We start from the raw sequence: 10463 nt of genomic DNA on the forward strand, positions 1-10463 counted from the left end.
AATTAGTTTTACATCGTATAAATTATTTAAAAAATATAATATATATACATATAATATATATATAGGCCATACACGACACACAATGAGCACTTTTCCAATGCAACTCGACAAGTTAAAAATCAATATTTTTTTTTTCAACTTAACGTCATACAACAAGATTTAGTGCCAAACCAAATTTTATTTCTATCCGTTTTATCATAAAATCAAAATAAATAACCACCACCAAAAAGTACATAAATATGTCGTTTTACTCTATATAAATAATCATTTTGTCGAATTAAATTCGTGTTAAATATAAAAAGTTGCGTGCTATAATGTCAAACCATATTCCAATGAAACGGAAATAGTTAAATTTATTACGTTTGTTCGTATACATCATACAGTTATACACGGAGTAAAGATATTTTTTATTTAAAATTATATAATACTACTATTATAATATGTTTAATGTTATTACCTACCTAATAAAAAATCATATTATATTAAAATAAATGATACATATAACTTAATATAGTACTTACCATGTACTTATCTGTTCCTATATTTTTGTGGTAAATATTTATTATTTTAAATGATTTATCAAACTGTAAATTATTGACTAGAGATTGCAATTTTATCATGATGTTATATTATAATTCGTGTACACATGTCACACATATGGTATGAGTTATTTTGATTTGTTGGATGCATACTTATAACTTTAAAGCACACCGCATGATATTTTGTATCGTCAAATGTTGTATTTTACATTTGATTATTTATTTTACAAAAGATATTCTCCAACCATTGTTTTACGCTTTTTCGGGTTTGCATTTTTGACATTTTACCTACCGTCATTGCGTTGGAGTGTAATATATTTTTGAAAACTTTAGTTTTAAACAATCTCTTAGAATGGCTAAGTTTGCTCAGTAAAATTTTAGAAAACTTGCAAAACAGATTTTCATGTCCAGTATGATTGATTTATGGGCTGTTACGAAGTTTAACGTATATTATTTAAAAAAAGAAACAATAACAATTATGAAGAGTAGCGTTAAATTCATAATTTAGTTTAATAATGATATTATTTACAATAATAAATAATTCAAAATTAATTGTATACATATTTAATAAATATCATATCTGGAAAAGAAATCAATAGTTTTTAATTTTAGTATAACTGAAAAAAAAATTTATAATATTTTAAGGTTAAAAACAACTCTATAATGTTTTGATATTTTTTTTTCAGTTGTAGTTTATATAGAACCACTACCTATTATATGAATTATGAAGTATAAATCTTTTAAATTAATAAAAATTTATAAAAAAATGCTTTTGAAACAATATTTTGATTGTACGTAAATTATATTTTTTATTGATTTATACATAAAATGTAACGGCATATGATATTTAAGTAGATATAATATTTAAGTTTTAATTTTTGTATAAACAATAATATTATAGATTAATATAGATCAGTATTAAATATTAATTGATAATTGTATTCATCATTATTATATTATGAAAAAAAACTTATTTTATTATTTGTCCAATATCTAAACATATACGACGGAAGGTTTATTTTATCTGTTAAAAGCCTTATGATATGCCATGTAAACTTTAATGAATATGCTTAATTCGTATTTTTCATGCAATCGATCTTTGGTAAATGAAAATCTTTATCATACAATTTTAGACTCATTTATCGAAAATTTATGTTTTAAAATAGTGCTCACCCAGTTCGTCCGTCCATTGGTCATTATATTTCTCACTGAAACTAAATCGCTTAGTATTATTTCGCATTTATATTTAATAAAAAGTTATAACTCACCATTTACGTTAATTGTTTAATAAAATTGTTTTATTATTGTTTTTTATAATATTGTTTGAATAATCGTTTATAATAAAGGTCATTATTACTACAGCTTTTATATTCAGCATACCAACAGGAGGTTTATATTATTACACTGTTGTAAACCATATCAAACAAAACAATACGACTATATTATGTAAAATGATTTGTTGGGGTTATAAAGGAATTGTCCATGGTCCACTTTAATAATGAATATACTTAACACTGAATACAGAGAGTATTATAGGTAGGTGCCGCACGTAAAATATACGTCGGGTCGTACGAATTTGGGGAGAATTAAAAAAAAAAAAACCACTTAATAGAGACCTTTGTTAATAAACTCAAGTGATTCTTTAGGATTTATATATGAAAGAGATTTTGTAAACACAGCGATTTTTTAAAATTTATTAGCTGTTTTACTTACGAATACAAACTGAAAACAGTAAAGCGGTTTATATAGTAATAAGTATGGTATTTTATTATTATTATTTTAAACAATAACAATAAAAACGTGACATTCAGTACTCGGAAAACATTAACAGGCGACTTTATTTTTTTTGCTCTTAATTACTCGAGTTTAGTTTAAATATGAGTATAGTCATAATCCATTTCTAGTTTAATAACAATCGTGCAGCGGTCTTGAAAATGCATACAACTAGTTTTTAGACGGGTTTTATAATGCATGTCGAGAATAAATTATGTAACATTATTTTTGACGGTGTTATAGTTTGCAGTTTTACATGAATATTACGTAAAGGTCAGTCAAAAGCTACGACGTTTGTCGATTTCCTTCGAAAATATTGTGACTACTGTGTATACACTCATAATATTATTATAATATATAAGATAGTATATGCGGTGTGCCGGTGTCACTGGCATATTTTATTTTGCTGTTCATTAGTGGTTTTTTGATAATAAAGCTCATGCGTCGATCTAAAATTTTACAATATATTTTAGAGCTATCGTAACTCAAAAACCTTGATTTTGAAGTTTCACATTTTAATTTTAAGAAAAATAAAACATATTACATCACATTTTTTAATTATTCTCCCAACAGATGTTGAAATTCAACGAAATTATAAGCCTGAGCCCAACATTTTGATAAAAAATAAGAAATTTTTCCTTTATTGTTTTGTATATATTATAATAATTGAATAATGATATAGATGTTAACAAATTATTTTTTTAAATATTATTATATTAATATTATTTTAATAATAAAAAATAAAAATTATTACTGAAATGATTACCTATAATTTCTTCTTAAAATTAATTAATATAATAATAATAATAATACGGGGTTACGAGTGATAACAATTGCAAATTGGCCGACACTGACTAATTATAATCAATTACTTCAGTTCTTTTAATTTGAGTATTGAACAAAATATAAATTGTAATTTAATAGGAAATGTTTTTTTTATTCTTAAAATCTTTCAACGTACAACAGTTGTTGTAACTGCCATTTATCAATTTATTATTCATGTACAAATCGATTTATACGCTAAAATAGAACAGACTGTTTAATTTATAATACTTATAAGCTCCGCTGTATAACACAGTATTCCAGTCATTTTTAAATTAATTACTGTATTATAATTTATAATATTGTGCAATAAAATTGTTTTTTCTTACACAGATAATATTTTTTAATGTTAAAATTTATGTAAACAATTTTTATAAACAAACACAGCATAGATTTGGGATGATACAATATTTAACACTAGTTTATCGTTTTATGTATTTTGTATGATTCTCTTCTGTTTTTTAAAGAACTCTATTTAATTCCTAGAACTAATTTTTATATACAATTTAACGACAATTTATTACTATGATGTTTGTTTACTTGAATAATTTTAAAAATAACTAATATTATAATAAAACGCAATACAACTATATTATATTCAAAACTTCAATAGTTCAATATAAAAATACGCCTGATAAATTTAAAAAAAAAAGAAGTTAAACATTTCAATAATAATAATATACGCAGTTATTGTGTTTTATATTTTATTTTAATCAGTCGATTTTTAATATTTATCTTTTTTTTTGTTATTATGTTTTATAAAATAAAAATTGTTCAATCTTCCACTTTGAGGGGGGTGGTTTTAGATTTAAAATAGGATATAGTTCGTAATATATGAATCGAGATTACATATACACAATTTTTTTTCTCACATTTGAAGTTTTAATTTTGACGAAATTTGATATTTAAACGTTTAAAGTTAAACGGTTTTAGTCATTTTATTATTTTGCAAATTGAAGCTGTTTTATATTACTCATATCATTAATTTCTATACCCAATGATGTTTTCAAAATGTTTAGACTAGAATATTGACATTTAAGTTAATAACAATAATATTTGATATAATATTATCGTACCGTTTTATTTATAAAACAATTCTATTACTATAATTACAATAAAAATAAATTATAAAACATTCGCAAAAATATAGATAACGGCATCGCGGTTTAGAATTGTTTTTCATACATTGTTTACAATATTTTATTATTGAATTCAAATTTACAATAATATCTATTATTATCGGGACTTACCTAATGACAAGGTACACTCAAAACTACTAGGTAGTAATGAATCGTCCCTCATGTTTTTGTGATTAGTTTTGTTTCATAAATTAAGGACGATGCACAGTATACAGTGTGTACTGTGTGACACTATCTAAAACTTTTTAACAAATTTCAATTGAATATATAGGAATTTTCACATTATAACTTATCATCAAGACATAATATTTCCTTCATTTTTGCATAATCTATAAATGTTCTGTTTAACCTATCTGAAGTGTACATGTTACGCATTATAATATAACATAATATAAATAAATGAAACAAAATTTCTAACCAAATCTCTCAAGCATGTTTATCACAAAAAAAATATATTGCCATCATGACACATAACAAAGTAATCTTTCAAGGTGACCAATTTAAAAATTGTGCAGAGTACCAACTAATAAATAATATAGTAGTAAAACTAAATTTGAGGAAATGAAAAATTATATAGAATATAAAAAATTAGATGACGTTAGTATTATTATAATAATTCAACCGATAAAATGTTTTTTTTAAACGTTAAGTTTGTGTATACATATTTTTTTTATCAAACTATAATTTATTTTTACAATTTCTTAAATTTATCTTACTTAGATAGGTGCTTATTTATTTTTGAATGCGCTCGTTTACCATTGAGCTAGAGATAAAAAAAAACCATACTCAGACAGGAATAACTACATATTTCATCACACCTAAATAACACAAGGTTACTTTTTGTGTTTTAATATTATTATTATTATTTTTTTGTATTCTTAGATTGTTTTATTTTTAAGTCTTGTCATTTTAGCCCAGTTTAAACTTATCGGTAAGACTGTGGAATCAGAAAACATTGGTTTCGTTAGTTTTTAATCATAAAAAACGCATATTTTATTGAACGTACCTTACCTTTATTTTATAGGGTTTGATTTTTAAATTAATGCAACTAAATACTTTATGAGTTAAATATAATATTATGTTATCACATTCGTATAATTAATATTGTAGTGATAACTTTAAAGTCTACATTAAATAAAATTATATGTTTATTAAAAATAATCATTATGGTAGAATTCAAATATTGTTTTTGAAGCAAATATGTATAGGCTAGGGCAGTGGTGGCCAACTACGGCCCGCGGGCCAAATCCGGCCCGCCATCATTTAATATCTGGCCCGCGAAAGAAATATAATATTTTACATTTACGTAAAAAAAAAATTTAAGTATACATTCTTCATATTTAATCCCGTATCGCCATATCGTAGCGTTTTTGTTGTTACAATGTCATTTAATAATATAAATAGCATTACCGTATCTTATCTTATTTTCATACGATAGTAGTATTATAGTTATATTACTGTGCTCGTTCTCCGAGTAAATTCTACCAAATTAGAACCTAATATTAATTTCCTCTGTCAACAGAAACAAGCTCGCAGTTCACATTAACAAATTAATACATTTTAAAATATGTTTTGTAAATATAAAACGATATTTTGTATAGTTTATATTTATTTTTATATGTGTTTTAATAATTTATTTAAAAATAATTTTTGAAATTGAAGCTGATTTAATTTTGGCCCGCGGTAAAATTTTTTTTTTTTTTATGGCCCGAGTTAAAAAAAGTTTGGCCACCACTGGGCTAGGGTATATTATTAATTAAAATAAGTACAATTATTTGTAGTTCAGCAAATTAACGTGTAATATTATCATCACGACGTTTTATTACACTTGTACAGTGCAGTCCAGTATAGTATTTTTTTTTTATTTACGCTAAAAATGTACGCGTTAGGGTCAAATAATATTTCATGATGTAGCAAAATTGCCTGCTTAGAACGCCGTGTTACCTTTATTGTTATAAAAATAATGTTATACTTATAAGAATGAAATATCTGGAAAATAGAACCAATGCTGCCTAATGGTACTAAATACAATTTAAATTTAATAATTTTTTTTTTTTTAACGAAATACTCACTTTCAATTTTGATTTAAATCGAATCTAAATTTTGTCCAAGGATAATATTTCATCAAGTTTTGAATTAATTTAAAAAGTCTAGAAGTAAAATATTAAACGAAACAGTTTTTCATGTATGTAATTTAGTACTTTTCACTTGTTTAACAAAACGCAGTTTGCTGCATTTATCGTAATATTTTTCAAAGAATTAATTTTGGTTTTAATCGTCCACTCAGAATGGGGAAAAACATAATATAATATAATAATAATACTTTTGGCTAGGCGGAAAAGCCATGACGTTTTCAAGTTGTGTTTTCCTCTTTATTCGATTCTATGTTACCATAACTGCCACACGATGATGATAATAACGTATATGCACGGTATACAACGGCAATTTATATGCAAATATACGTACGCAGTACTGTTGTAACCGCCAAAAGTTTTCGAGTAATTATGTATTATTTACTTTTTAGTCTCTCTGCACGAGTCACCGAAAAACAAGTAATAAAAATCATTTTCAGCGACAAAACTGTATTGTTTGTAGTCAAAGACATTCACTACGCCATAAATATTATAAAACATGTTTCAAAATCCGCTGTATACCGTTCAACAACATTTTTGACGATTGTAATATTTATTTATAATCACGACGAAATAGGACCATTGAAAGCTACTATCGCACGTACCTATTTAACTACAGACCTCATAAGGTAAAGTGTGAAATGCATATATTCAACCGATTGTTTACCGTATTTTACATGTTTACTAATGATTCCATTCGTACACTGCAGATAATCTATAGTTGTACGCGTTTTGAAATACATTTATCATGTTTTCTGTATACTATAATACTATAGAAATTATTCACAAAATGTATAGTTTAATATCAATGTGTACCCACGATATTTAATATTTGATAAAAAAAAAATATGTACACATATTGTTGTACGTATTATTGACAGATTTAAATAATTGCATTTGTCTTATTTGTGAAATGTTATTGAATCATGTTATCATCTACGTCATATACCTGATTTTAGTATTATGTATATATATTATATCAATTTCGTTTTATTACAACCTATAGTGTATTGTCTGTGTTATATTACATGTTTGATATGAAATAATACAATAATCGATTTTATAAAAATATTAGTAACAAATATTTTCAATATTATACTTTCTATATTCATCTTCTGCTTAATAATATGATTACACGTAGGTAGAGATAGTATGGTTAGGTTTTCACTTGACTGAATGTTCATTTTTGTTTTACGCGTGTAAAAACAAGGTCAATCGACGATAATATCATGGGATAATGTAAAAAAATCTTAAAGGCAACTCTTTATTGTTTTCAATATATTTGCGAAACGCTATTTTCTTAAGTTGTACAGCATTTCTATTGGATTCTTACCTGAAATCGGTCCCTTTTCGGCATCATATCCGAGAATACGAGTAAAACGATATGTTTAAAAAGAGAAATAACCGTCATATCGGAAAAAAATATTTTATAAAACCCACTCAGATGTGTTGGGCCAAGCGTAACACTGTATAATAAAAAACGTGTTCGGTTTCAGTTGCATTATCCCTTATTTCCACTTGCCTGACAAACAACATATTTTACTGTTACATACGTAACCAAATGTTTATTAAAACTGTATTAGCTCTTTTATACGGATTATATAAATATATAATAGTACCTTTAGTTATTCTGTTTTTTGTATTAAAATATAATGTATTTATACAAATGTGATTACTCGTAATATTAAGTATTGACTAATATAATAATAATATAAACATTTTAAAACTTATTATGTTGTGGTTTTAAAAAGTAAAATTGTATGATCATAATTTTTTGTTTTAATAACTATCATAAAAAATTATTTTAGATTAAAAATGTGTATACATACAAATTAACAATATTACTAAAAAATCTACAAAACCGAAAGTTTTTTAATCGCAGTTTAATATTTACTCTTTTTGTAGGTTATAAAAAAATTGCAGTGACTTGGTTTTTTTAATTGTAACACATACTTATCTCATACAAATATACAATTTATTAAAATTAAATGTTTTTTTTATTGTTATTATTATTGACGCATTGCAATACCAAAAACTGATCACTTAGTTATTTTATAAAGGTCATTAATTGTGTAAAGTGGATATACTGTTTCTGTAAACTCCAAATTAAATCGCTCGAAAGGTTGACATAATTTAATTAAAAGAGCCAGTACTGGCAATATGAAATTATTGTGCGTCGAATTTCAGTAGACAAATATTATGATTAATTATTCGAAGTAATGTACTGTGAAATTTGTCAATCAGATGCTGATCTACTTTTCATATTGATGGTGGAAGATAATAAAAAAAAAACCAATAAGATATAAGAACTATCATGAACAAAAAACAAATATAATTTTATATAGACGAAGAAAAAAAAAACATAAATCAAATATTCTATAAAATATTAATACAAAGTTTGAACAACGATAGAATATTATCAATTTGTATTTTTCAAACATAGTTTATAATTTTTATCATCCAATAGTTTAATAAATACTCATGTGGTATCATACTTCAAATTACGTGATCAAACATAAATAATTGACTTAAGTCAATATTGAGTTTGTATTAATAAACTATTAAAAAACTTAATCGAAAGCATTCAGTTATCAAGCGGGAATATTTAAGACCACGATCTTATTAAATCGTATTCATCTACGACTCAACTGCACCAATAAAACTTACGGTGTTCCGGTCAAGGACAAGTCGACAATAATATTATTTACAGAAAAATGTATGTATTTTAAATAATTTTAAGTCATCACAAAACAATATACCAAATACAGAGTTTTTATAGTAATAATTTTCAAATTTTATTATTTTGAGCACTTACATATTTACATTTTTAAAGTATTATTCCTAAACAGAAAATTTTTCCGAGAATATTAATATATTATTATTCAATTTCAAACCATTAGATGATTTGTTATAATTATTTTAAATTTATATAAAATTCATTGTATAAAATTCCAGGGGAATGCTAAATAATGTTGATCACTGTTCATCTAAACTCTAAAACACACAACAGACTACTTTTCACTCAAGATTCGAATTTTAAATTCTCAGAAAAATAATATTATTCTGTTTTAGAATATGAAATTAAAAATACACGCTGGCGTTTAAAAATAAAATGTTAAATATAAAGTGGTGTTCTATAATGACTTATAATATAAGTCATTGCAGAAGATTTCAAATTATATTAAAAAATTGTTATGCTTTTTTTAAAAAAATAAGGTTTATCAATACAAGTTTTATAATATCGGCTATGTATAAAACGAGTAGTGATCTAATTTTATAATTATTTAAAAATATATATTAAGAAATCCAATGGAAACAGAAAATATATGTTCGTTTCAAACAAACGAGAAGTAAAATATTAGTAATATTAGTATATGATATAGTAAATTCTAAGTTGTCATAGCGGTACGTGATGATTTTTTAACCCTATAATATGTAATATAGCTATATGCATTAAATGCGTATGATACTACAGTGTAAGAAGTTTTTATCGAATTCGTAAAATTATAACAGACGCATTTATTTGTACAGGTGCAATTATAGAGTGTCATTTAAACGAAACTAAACAATCGATTTATATTTGATGATTTTTCGTTCGAATTAATAACAGATTTGAAGAGTTTATATTTTTTCATCGTTATGCTCATCAGTCATCATAATATATTTTGAACAAGTCTGGGTTAAATTATCAACCCGGTATTCTCTCGCATACGGCGTTGAAATGGGCCTGATTGAACGTGCGTTGTTAAATCGTAGACGTCATTGCTATTATGCTACAGTGTCATTGATTGTTTTTTTTTTTAAATAAACATATTTTTGTAGAAACAAGCGAGTATACTTCAAAATATATCGTTAAAAGTTCATCTATTGAAACACAACTATAAAAGCAGCCAAGTACACATTCAATTATTTTAAGAAATGAAACATATAATAATATAACGTCCTTATATTTTGTTTTGGCCGGTGATCGTGATTCCAATGTTTTCGGATCATTTGCACATTTTATCCTTACGATATATAGTTCTGCACTTTTATAAAATCTACTGGGATTTTAACGG

The sequence above is a fragment of the Rhopalosiphum padi genome, chromosome 1 (genome assembly GCF_020882245.1).
Source record: "Rhopalosiphum padi isolate XX-2018 chromosome 1, ASM2088224v1, whole genome shotgun sequence".
NCBI lineage: Eukaryota > Metazoa > Arthropoda > Insecta > Hemiptera > Aphididae > Rhopalosiphum > Rhopalosiphum padi.